The 11,464-nt window shown below is 42.4% G+C and overlaps 1 protein-coding gene across 1 annotated transcript in view; it reads right to left on the minus strand.

Moving 5' to 3' along the window:
* Positions 1 to 11,464, minus strand: part of ELOVL5 (ELOVL fatty acid elongase 5) — a 73,572-nt gene that overhangs the window by 26,632 nt on the left and 35,476 nt on the right. The window lies entirely within an intron of this gene.

An 11,464-nucleotide genomic window follows, 5' to 3' on the forward strand; every position in this document is an offset into this window, starting at 1 on the left:
CCCATTTTTTAACTGGGTTATTTGTCTTTCTGTTGTTGAGGTTTTGCAGTATCTTGTAGACTTTTAGAGATTATAGACGCTGATCGGATTTGTCGTGGCCAAAATTTTTTTCGCAATCTACTTCTGAAAAAACCAGCCGTTGAAAATTCTGTGGAGCACAGTTCTGCTCTGACGCACACTGGGTAACCATGAGTCAGACTCAACTTGATGGCAACTGGTTTTTGGCAGGGCTAAAGCAATTTACACTCCCACTAGCAGCGTAAGAGAATGCTTGAGAACTGAAATCACCAATATTGGGTTTTATCAAATATTAAATCATTCCCAGATCTGACAGGTGAAAACTGGCATCTCGTTTTTTTGTTTTGACTTGTATCTCTTTAATTATTAATTATTGACTAGATTTCCATATTAAAGTTAACAGGCATATATTTTCAACTTTCAGGGCCATTAACCAGTTGCCACAGTGAAGCTTATGTATTCTCTTGCTGGTTTTCAAGATAAACTACTTTATCCATGAAATTACTGAACGACTCTGGTGGTTATGGAAACCCTGGTGATGTAGTGGTTAAGAGCTACGGCTGCTAACCAAAAGGCTGGCAGTTCGAATCGACCAGGCGTTCCTTGGAAGCCGTATGGAGCAGTTCTACTCCGTCCTACAGGGTCGCTATGGGTCGGAATCGACTCGACGGTGATCGGTTTGTTTTTTTCAGTTGGTGGTTACAGTTAAGTCAATCTAGCCAGGCTGTGAGAGATAGGAGGAGCCATCAATGACACTTTGAAAGCAGTAGCTATGGGGGGTCTGTCCTGACATCTTTCCTGCCCCAAGGTGGGGGTGGGGGTGGAGATCAGAAAGCATACTGACTTCCTCAACCCATGGCTGGAAACTAAGAAGGGACTGGCTTCACTGCTCTCAGCCTCTGGCCAAGGACTGATAATGGTAGTAGATACAGCAGCTCTCACAAACCCAAGGGTCAACAACTAGGTACACCATCATTGTTCCTCAATGGTTACACAACCTTGGCAACAAGGTTACTTCAGAAATTCAACAATTAAATAGCTTCTTAACATACTGTATTCCTAAGACCATTCTGGTGCTGAGTCATTTTTCTCACTCAAACTAAACCTCTACCAAAACAAAAACAAACAAACAAAAAAACCGTGAGTATGAGTAAACCTCTACAAGGGATGGAAATTCTAGAAAATCCTGGTGCTGAAGAAAATGGGCTTATTTCCTAAACAGAACTCCTTTGAAAACAAATTCCACAGATAAATAAGTACTGTTCATTTCTTAAAGGCTATTAGAAATCCTGCAATTTAAAAAATAACTTTGACTATTTTCTCATCATCTATTTAAAAAATATCTAGATGATCAAAGTTTTGGAAGACAACCATCATGTTTTTATGAAACTGAAATCACACCAACACAATTTAACTTCACCTATGATAAGTGTACTGTCTTGGAAGAAGTACACCCAGAGTGCTAGAAGGGAGGATGGCAAGACTTCATCTCACACACATACTCTGGACATGTTATCTGGAGAGACCAGTCTCTGGAAAAGGACATCATGCTTGGTAAAGTAGAGGGTCACTGAAAGAGAGGAAGACCCTCAACAAGATGGACTGACACAGTGGCTGCAACAATGGTCTCAAACACAGTAAGAGTTGTGAGGATAGCACTGAACCGGAAAGTGTTTTGTTCTGTTGTACGTAGGGTCACTATGAGTCAGAACTAACTCAACGGCACCTAACAACAACATGATGAGTGGTAGGCCATGTATATAGAGGGCACAAGTTTCCCATTTCCCACATCCCAAACAACCAGTTAAAAGCCAGTAAGGCCATGGCTCAAGCAGAAAAGAGGCTGTAAAGGCTCCTGGACTCAATTACTGATGGACAAGCTGTCTCGTGAGGAAACACTTACCTTCCTCCAAGACATATTAAATCTAAATCCTGCTATTACTTGATGGCTATGTAACTTACTAACAGGTCACATTAAAAATATACTAATTGGGTATCAAGCATGACGGGACTAAGAGCAGGTATAGAGGCATATTCAGACGAGCAGATGAGAAAGTCCGATGCTGGGCTTCTTATCAGACAACTTGTGTTTCAATCAGGCCCAATTTTTCCACCTACTAGCAGTGCAACTTTGGGCAAATTATTCAGCCTTTCTGTGCCTTAGGTTCTTATCTATAAAATGGGGGAAGCAGTAAAGTAATTACCTCTAAGGTTGTTAAGATCAAATGAGTTAATATACATAAAACCTTTATAGCAGTGCCTGGTATGTAGTGAGCCCTCAACAAATGTTCCCTACTGCGTGTTTGCCACAGGATCAAATCCCTGATGAGTACTGTCAACCATCAATGGCTGTCCGTGGTTGTCAGCAAGGGCACCGCTGGCATTCCTAGAGGAACGAGTCATTGTTCTGTGCACTGTGGATCATTAACCATCCCTGGCCTCTGTCCACTAAATGCCATCAGAGAGCCCTGTAGTCATTGTGACAACCCAAAATGCCCACTTCTATGTCTTAACACCCCCTAGGGGGACAGCAATAGAAGGCTGGGAGAGCTGGTAACACCTTAAGAGAGAAAAACTTGTCAAATTGAGACATTATCTAAACATGAAAGACAAGGGTGAAATGAAAGTACTAATTCAATACAAAAATACCAAGCACCTACTGCGTGCAAAGGATTCTCGAATAGGGATAAATGCCAAGGCACATACTTGGTGAACTAGAATAAACTTGAGATTCACAATGGGGGAAGGAGCCAGATGCAGTTAAAAAAAAAGTTTGCAAACTGAGTAGAAATGATTAAAATTTAGAATGATGCATACTAAAACAAGATGCATCCACACGTCTAATATCACGCTGTAAAAAAATTCAAGTAACATTGTTCTGGGATCCGTCATCAGGAATATACATAAGAAAAGTCATAAGGGAATCATTTTATTTTTTAAGTAAGAGGCCTTTCAGAGGACTGCAACCAGTTTTGGATTTTATGTAAGGAGGATGTGGATAAGCTAGAAACAACAGTAGGGGAAATGATTAAAATTGATAGAGAACAGACCTGTGGGGTGTGGGAGGAGGGTGGGGGAGAACATTAGTAGACCTGGAAAAAAATGAGGCCCAGTCATTGTTATAAATGATCTATTACTACAAGGACAACAATGCCTAGGACATGGTCCAACCTGAGAATCTAGGCTAACACATCACAGCAACAGAAAAGCAGCTTGATTAAACATAAGGTAAAATTTCAATCCAAGAGTACCAAACCCAGCAGCAGACTACCAAGAGAGCTTGTGGAATTTTCTATTTGGAGATGTTGAGGAATCCTGTTACAGGCCATCTGTCCTGAATGAAAAGTCTAAACCCATCTTGAATAGAGGCCCCTTGGAAGCTAGAAGACATAGGAACACTCTTTAGTCTTTGTAAAATGGAGTCTCTTTTCTACAAAAGCACACACAAGAGGTGATTCTGTAAATAATGATACATCTGTTCTGAGACTGCCTTGCTTCTCAGCTTTAGAATTCTTCCCTTAGGTTTGCAGAACTTTCCACAATCAACCTTAGGAACATAAGAAATAAGAAGCAAAACAGTCTCTAAAAAGAACAGATGTGGAAAATAACAATTTTCAAAGAGTTGCTCACTGTTCCTGAAACACCTAAGTTAAAAAGGGAGAAAAGATATGTGGTGGCAGCCCCCGGAAAACAGGCCTCTAATCAGTAGAGTCCTGATCTATGAATCACAGGCCTGGACTCTGACATGTCAGATGTTTTTCCCAAACTCTCCCCTTACCATGTCCACAACTGGACATGTACAGTAACCTTCTCAGACAGAGTTGTTTGTTTTAAACAGGTTACTAACACATTTTCACCAAAGGTTTACTTTCATTATTTACTCAGCACAAGGTCATGTTTTTGTCTAGCCAGCCATATATCTAGCTTTCCTCAATACCATACATTCACTTTTTCATTCATACCACACATTTACCAAGTTCCTACTATGTATCAGACACTGTTCTAGGCCCTAGGAGATATTGCAGGGAACAAAACAAATCCAGGCTTGGGGAGAAAGACCATAAACATAATTTAGTTATAAACACACATACACACAATATGTAGAATAACCATCAGTCAAGAAAAAAATAAAGCAGGGTGAAGGGGATAGAATTGTCTTAATCATCTGGTGCTGCTATTGCAGAAACACCACAAGTGGATGGCTTTAACAAAGAGAAATTTATTTTCTCACAGTCTAGTAGGCTAGAAGTCCAAATTTAGGGCATCAACTCCAGGGGAAGGCTTTCTCTGTCAGATATGGAGGAAGGTCCTTGTCATCAACCTTCCCCTGGAGTAGGAGCTTCTCTGCGCAGGAACCCAGGGTCCAAAGGACGTGCTCTGCTTCCCGCACTGCTTTCTTGGTGGTATGAGGTGCCCCACTCTCTGCTTGCTTCCCTTTTATCTCTTGTGAGATAAAAGGTGGTGTAAGCCACACCCCAGGGAAACTCCCTTTACACTGGATCAGGGATGTGACCTGAGTAAGGGTGTTACAATCCCATCCTAATCCTCTTTAAACATAAAATTACAATCACAAAATGGAGGACAACCACACAATACTGGGAATCATGGCTCAGCCAAACTGATACATACTTTTTTGGGGGGACACAATTCAATCCATGACAAGAATCACAGACTGGGGGTTTATTTCAGAAAACGTAGTTAGAAAAGACCACCGAGAGAAGGAGACAACAGAGTAGAGACCTGAATGGAGAGACCAAGCCATGACCAAGTCAAGTCATGTCTATCAAGAGAAAGAGCATTCCAGTTAGAGGGACAGGTTAATGCAATGTCCCTGAGGCCAGGCTGTGCTTATCATGTTCAAGGGCCAGAGGCTGGGAGAGGAGTGGGCAGCAGCAAGGAAGCACATTCTGTCCTCCTCTACTCCCTGCCTGCAGCCCAGGCCTTGCTCAGCAGTCAGCAGTGGTCCACAGAGGTCAATCATGTGGTGTATCTTGCAAAGAGCCCGTGGCCAACAGGCTGGGAGCAGGAGAAGGTGCCAATTCCTTAACTGCTCACCCTGCTACAGCTCCCTCGGTTCCTTCCCTCTCCGGCTGCAGCCGCCTGCCAGCAACGTGCCCTTTTCATTTTCATCTCCCTTGCCGAGCCTCATCTGCTGCACCACATGAACAGTGCAAAAGGTCTCAGCAAATGATTCTTCATTGCCAGGCTGGCCCAGCCCACCCCGCTGGGTAAATTGGACACTTGCTGAGTGGCCTGTGGGCTGAGCCATTCTCTTTTGTACTTTTCTAAAGGCATGGGAGGCACAAGGCCCAGCAAAACCCTTGACACTTTGCCTGGTGGCCTGGAATTATGGGAATGGGAATTTGCATGACCCACTTTGCACAGGTGTCCAACCACACTGCCGGGTCTGCGGCCATCCTCCAAGCTGCACGTGGGCCAGTGAGTGACATCACTTCTCAATTACCCTAGTCACTCTAGAGGCAGCTTGGACAGGCTCGGCCAAGTGGGAACACAGCTGCTCTGTACAATTGTACTAGCACGGGCCAAGCCCAGGCACTGGGCCCCAAGGAAGAGGAGCTTTGGCCCTAAATACTGCAAAAGAATAAGCTATTCTTTGATCTGGCTGGTTCCCCACACAATGACAGGAAAAGAGCATGCTTCTGCAAGGGGGGTGACTGCAAGGGGATGGTTAGCATCTCCCAGGAGCCAGACCTGGCTGGCACCTAGTCAAAGCATCCTCTTCAGCCAAGAGTCTCTGACCCCCACTCAACTTGGGAGGCTCCCCCAAATCACAGGTCAAAACAGGGAGTCACGGGACCCATTAAAGAAAATCCCAAACACACACATTATCCCAAAGCTATTCACTAGTGCAAGAACCACTCACAGAAAATGATGGCAATGAAAACTGGGTGAGGGCAGAAAACAGAGGCACGTGCATTAAAATAGATTTTTAAGAATTCCTCTTCTATATATATTTCCCAAAAGATACTGTTTAGTTGGAAGCAACTTCCTACTGTAAAATTCTGGAGTTTTTGGTAATCACGCAACAGTATTATAATTGTGCCTTATTTTAAATATCTCACTATGAAGAGAAAACTGAGGCTGGTCATTACCTTTATAAATTATTGTTGTTAGCTGCCACTGAGTCAGCCCCAGCTCATAGTAATCCCACGCACAATGGGATCATAAGGTTTTCACTGGCTGCTTGTGGAAGTAGATTGCCAGTCCTTTCTTCCTAGTCTCAGTCTTATTTATTCTGTTTTAATCTGGAAGCTCTGCCGAGACCTGTTCAGCATCACAGCAACATGCATGCCTCCACTGACAGACGAGTGTTGGCTGCACTTGAGGAACATATGCCAGGAATCAAACCCACGTCCCCAGCATGGAAGGCGAGAATTTTACCACTGAACCACCACTGCCCTCCACTTTATAAACTACCCGATTTAGACACACCTTAAAGGAGTATGGGTGTGTGTGTGAGGGAGTTCAGCACACTTTCATCTGCATCAGCCCCCACCATTTATTAGTTATGTGTCCCTGGACAGGTTCCTGCCACAGGTACTAGTAAGTGTTTTAGAACTGAGGTAATCCTTAGGCTTGAATTCAAGAGAAAGATCGGAACTACCACAGCAGGAAATACTGACACCAACAGAACGAAAGGGCAAAAACTGAATCCCCCCCACCCCAAGAGCGCCCCGCTCATGTGGAAAATCCATCTGTCTATTCATTAGCTTCCCCCAAGGAGCAGTATGCCCAGGTGAATCATCTGTGTGAGGTTAAATAAGTATTAGTGTACACTCTGATCTAATATCAAACAGAGTTGCGGGAAGCAGGTCTGAAAGAAGACGCTACAATAAGCCTTACAGTGAACCAGTTCCCCTCCTCCTTTCCACTTAGCTCCCAAGAGAGACCGTAAGATAATGAGAGAATGAGAATGGGGTGTGTGTGTGTGGCAACACTGGAAGAAGGTTGCTGGAGTTAATAAGAAACGATGACACATAAGTTGCTTCCATCACAGGTCTCAAGATGAAGTATCTGTCTCATAAGAGAGTGTAAATGCCAATAATCTTAGCCATTAATACCTAGAACAGGAAAAAACAAGAAAGCTGGTCAGCAAATGAAAAAGTACTGGGATCTTAAGGCAAATTTGTTTTAAAAGATGCATCAAGGTGTTTTTTTTTTTTAAGTATAGTAAAGAGGGCTGATATGGTAGTTATGGTAAGGAAAGTTAATTTCATAAACCCACAACCTGGCTGCTTGCTGACTCTAAAGTTATGTTAGCAGTAACGATCTTTAGGGTCAGTGCCTGGTTTTTCTTATTGCTAAGGTAATGGTGCAGCCCTGGTAGCACAGTGGTTAAGAGCTTGGCTGCTAACCAAAAGGTCGACAGTTCCAATCTACCAGCCGCTCCTTGGAAACCCTGTGGGGGAGTTATACTCTGTTCTACAGGGTTGCTATGAGTCGGAATCGACTCGACGGCAATGGTTTGTTTTTTTTTTAAAGTAGTAGGAGGAGTCAGCTTGCTTTGAAAGCCCCTCTTCCTGTGAAATCAGTCAAAACTAATTCCTTAAGGTTTAAAATTGTGTTTATTGAAGAAGTTTCACTATCATCTAGCATGACTTCCTCATCATATCCTGCTTTACTTTGAACTGTCATGGTTCACCAAAAAATGAATCAACTGAGCTGACCTTACAATGAACTGCAGGGGGTCAGCATGCAATTTCCTTCCATTTTCTCTCCTCTCATACACATTCACTCCTTTTAGCAGTCAAACTGTGTTACGCAGGCATGGGAACATTCTTCAAGTTGGCTGCCAACAGCCTTACAAAAATTAAATGGTGCTTTGCTTTGGTAGTCACAGCACTGTTTCTGGAGTTTAGAAAGCTTTTTTTCTAGGTTGGGAAAATCAGCTCCTGTATGAAAGGAGGAAAATAACCACGTCTTGCTCAGAAATGTTAAAATATAAAACACTGCCATCAAGACCATAAAAGGAGAAAACATCCAAGTACTAACAGGCTTTCAGATATGGAAGTAAACTGACAATAGCGTCCCTCTAGAATGCTGGCATTTAAATGGTGACTCTGGATTAAATCTGGGCTCAAGAAAAATACCTGCCAGACCACTGGCGGTACCTGACGGTGTACTGTCATTCTGACAATCCAGGAATCTACGCTTATTCTCTTTTCCCTCTGTAGAATTCCCATACTTTCCAACCTCCATTCTAAGCGAGTAACAAATTCCGGGTAATACTCTGATAGACCATTTTTTTTCTACCATACATCATACATTATACAAAAAGAACAAAGCTCTATTGGCAGTCTTAGATTACTAACCGCAAAATTAAGGCACTGATTTGTACTACAAACTATCGTTACAAGTTAGCTCCAGGGTTAAAGAAGGTTAATGACCTTATTCTGATATAAAGGAAAAAAAATTTGGGGGGTGGGGGGTCAGGTGGAGTTAAAAAACTGCAAAATCAGCTTTCCTTTGTACAAAAAATAAGATCAGACAGGTTAAAAGAGAAGCCCCACCTCTCTCTCTTGCCACCAGTTCCCGTATTTTTACACAAATAATGCACATGTTATATGTTTTCTGGCCAATCGCACAACCACCCCACCCACCCGCTATGCCAGAATGATTTTACTTAATTTCATCGTTTCATCAGCATTATATGTGTGGACTCATTATTTACGTGGGCACATTACTTGTGAAAAAAAATGATAATTAAAAAGCACAATTTTAACCACTGTTGAAGGAGGACATTCTTCTAAAGCAGTGGAGAGTTATCCCAGTGCCTTTCTTTGTCCTTAAATGAATCACCCACGGTCCTTTTTCCTGTTCTGCCCCTCCACTTTCTTCAAGGCCTGACCTGGCTGCAGCTCCTTCATGAAGGGCCCCTCTGGCCTCGTGTGCTTCAACTGTCTGGACAAGCAAGTGACCTACAGCAACTTCAACTTTTAGGAGCCCCAGGGTGGTGTAAACAGTTAACGTGCTCAGCTACTGACCGAACGGTTGGAGGTTCAAGTGCACCAGAGGCGCCTTGGAAGAAAAGCCTGGCGAACTACTTCTGAAAAGTCATCCACTGAAAACCCCACGGAGCACAGTTCTACTCTGACACATGTGGGGTCACCAAGAGTCGGAACTGACTCAATGACAGCAACTTAGATGACCTGGATACTTAACGTTTTCAGGTATTACGGGAACATACTCAGTTAAGCCCAAACCCTTCAAAGACAAGTAGTCTGATTTGTTGTACATGTACAATCAATACAAAATATTACCAAATGACGCTGTAAATGTACTATCAATGAGGATATACAGACTGTTACAAAATAAAAAGGAGGGAAAATCTCGTCAATCACAGACACACAGGAGCCCATAATGGTGATTTCTAAAACATGGACTAGATCCTAGTTACAGAAGGCATTTCCTCAGGGAATAAGTACTCAGTGCTAGTGAAGCTCTAACAGATGCTATACTCTTGTCTATTAACTGATCAATAAAGGCATTCACAAGGCCTGAAACAAAAAATATCAAAACAATAACACATACACACTCTTAAACACTCAAAGGACTTTCTCTCCTACTTAGAGATGCATTTTTGTAGTCTTAAGGCAATACACAAATATACTTTATCTCAGAAACCTACTGATGTAGGTAATTTTTTCAGCAGTGGGAAAAGGGAGAGTAATGATTTTAAAAATTTATTTTTATATGCCATCATCAACTCCACTGTATCTCAGTCAGGGGAATCCTTATTCACAGCTAAAGGACAGAGTGTACAATCAAGTTCAAAGTTCTTCCCCCAGCTCTTAGCAGGGTTTAACCTTTAGGACAAGGACCCACACACGGTTATCCAAACAAGCATTTGGAAAGGGATTCACTATGGTAGAAAATTACTCCTAGTAGAGTTTCATTACCTTTATCTTTGTCTGAAACTAGAAGAACGAGAACTGGTGATCACCGACTTCTACTTGAGCGAAGCACACTCGGTCATTTGGAAAAAGACAAGCTAATCGAGGCACAGAATGCTCCTTGCTGGAGGATAACTGCCAGATTGCTAAAGATGGACTTAGAACTCGGCTCTCACAAAGAGCTTTGCTGACAGTAACTAATAAATCCCCACAAGGCTGTGGGAAGCACGTAAAAGATACACAGGGTGGGAGGATCGGATCAGTCCTGTGACTGGCTTCAGTTCTGCGCTTTCAGTAATTCTCGGTGTGACTGTCCTTCACCCTACCAGGCATCTGAATGGTAGTTGACTCACTGAGTTAACAAATATTTATGAGTGCCTACTATGTGCCAAGCAGCATACTGCTTGTTAAGAAAACGACAGTGACAGAGACAGATACGATTTCTGTAGTAACAATGTCTAAAGGCACCAATGACTCAATCACTGTTGGGTAGTAACGGTTAGGAGCACAAACTCTGGAGCCAGACAGCCTGGTTTCAAATTCCTGCTCTATCACTTATTAGCTGTGTGACCATGGGCAAGTTACTTAACTCTTCTGTGCCTTAGCTTCCTCGCCTGTAAAATGAGAGTGATTAATAGTACCTTCCTCATGTGATTAAGTAAGTTAATATGTGTAAAATGCTTAGAATAGTGCATGGCATATAGCAAGTCCTGCAAAAATGTTTGTGTTATCATCAGCATTACAAAGGTCTCTGGCATTGGCCAATTTCACATTCAGCACTTATGACAGTCTTGCTAAGCTATAAACTGGAGTTCCCTACAAGGTCTATACATGGCAACTTGCCCACATTCACAGCTAACAGCTCTGTTATTCTCTACTTTGGATGGACTGGCATTCCACAGTGATACCTGTAAATCTGGGGATTCATACGAGTCTCTAGATACATCCCTCTGAAATGTTAAAGGGGATGCTAGTCAATGACTTCATCCCCTGTGGAGCAGAGGAACAGTGTCTATACCATTCTTAGTACAGAGGAGAAATACATCTGTATCTGATATGCCATTTTTGCGCTCCTGGCAACCACCATTTGGTAGGTACCCAATAAATGTATTCATTTAGTACAAGTGGAGAGGCGACTGAGTTGCCAGAGGTCACAGAGCTAGTAAGTGGTAGAACCAAGACTGAAACCCAAGTCTCTTACCCCATGGCCCACTGCTCTTAAAAGACCCCAAGCAGCCTCTCATGGGAGTATCTTCATTTATTTATTTAATATTAAGGAGGATGGTGGCAATATGTATTCATATTGTTTGAGTTCATAACAGCTTTACCACAACATTAAGGTACAGAATTAACTTAATTTTAAATAATGTTATCAAGTTAAAAAAGATCAGTTATGTTTACCTAAGATGCCTGATAATAGGAACCTTATAGAAATCTCTGTAATTAAGACCTAAATGAGAAGATGATTCAAAAGGGGGCAGCAAACCTCTCTGCCTTCATTTTCATATCCTATCATCACCTCTACCACATCT

The sequence above is a fragment of the Trichechus manatus genome, unplaced genomic scaffold, assembly GCF_000243295.1.
Source record: "Trichechus manatus latirostris isolate Lorelei unplaced genomic scaffold, TriManLat1.0 scaffold00215, whole genome shotgun sequence".
In the NCBI taxonomy this organism is placed as follows: Eukaryota; Metazoa; Chordata; class Mammalia; order Sirenia; family Trichechidae; genus Trichechus; species Trichechus manatus.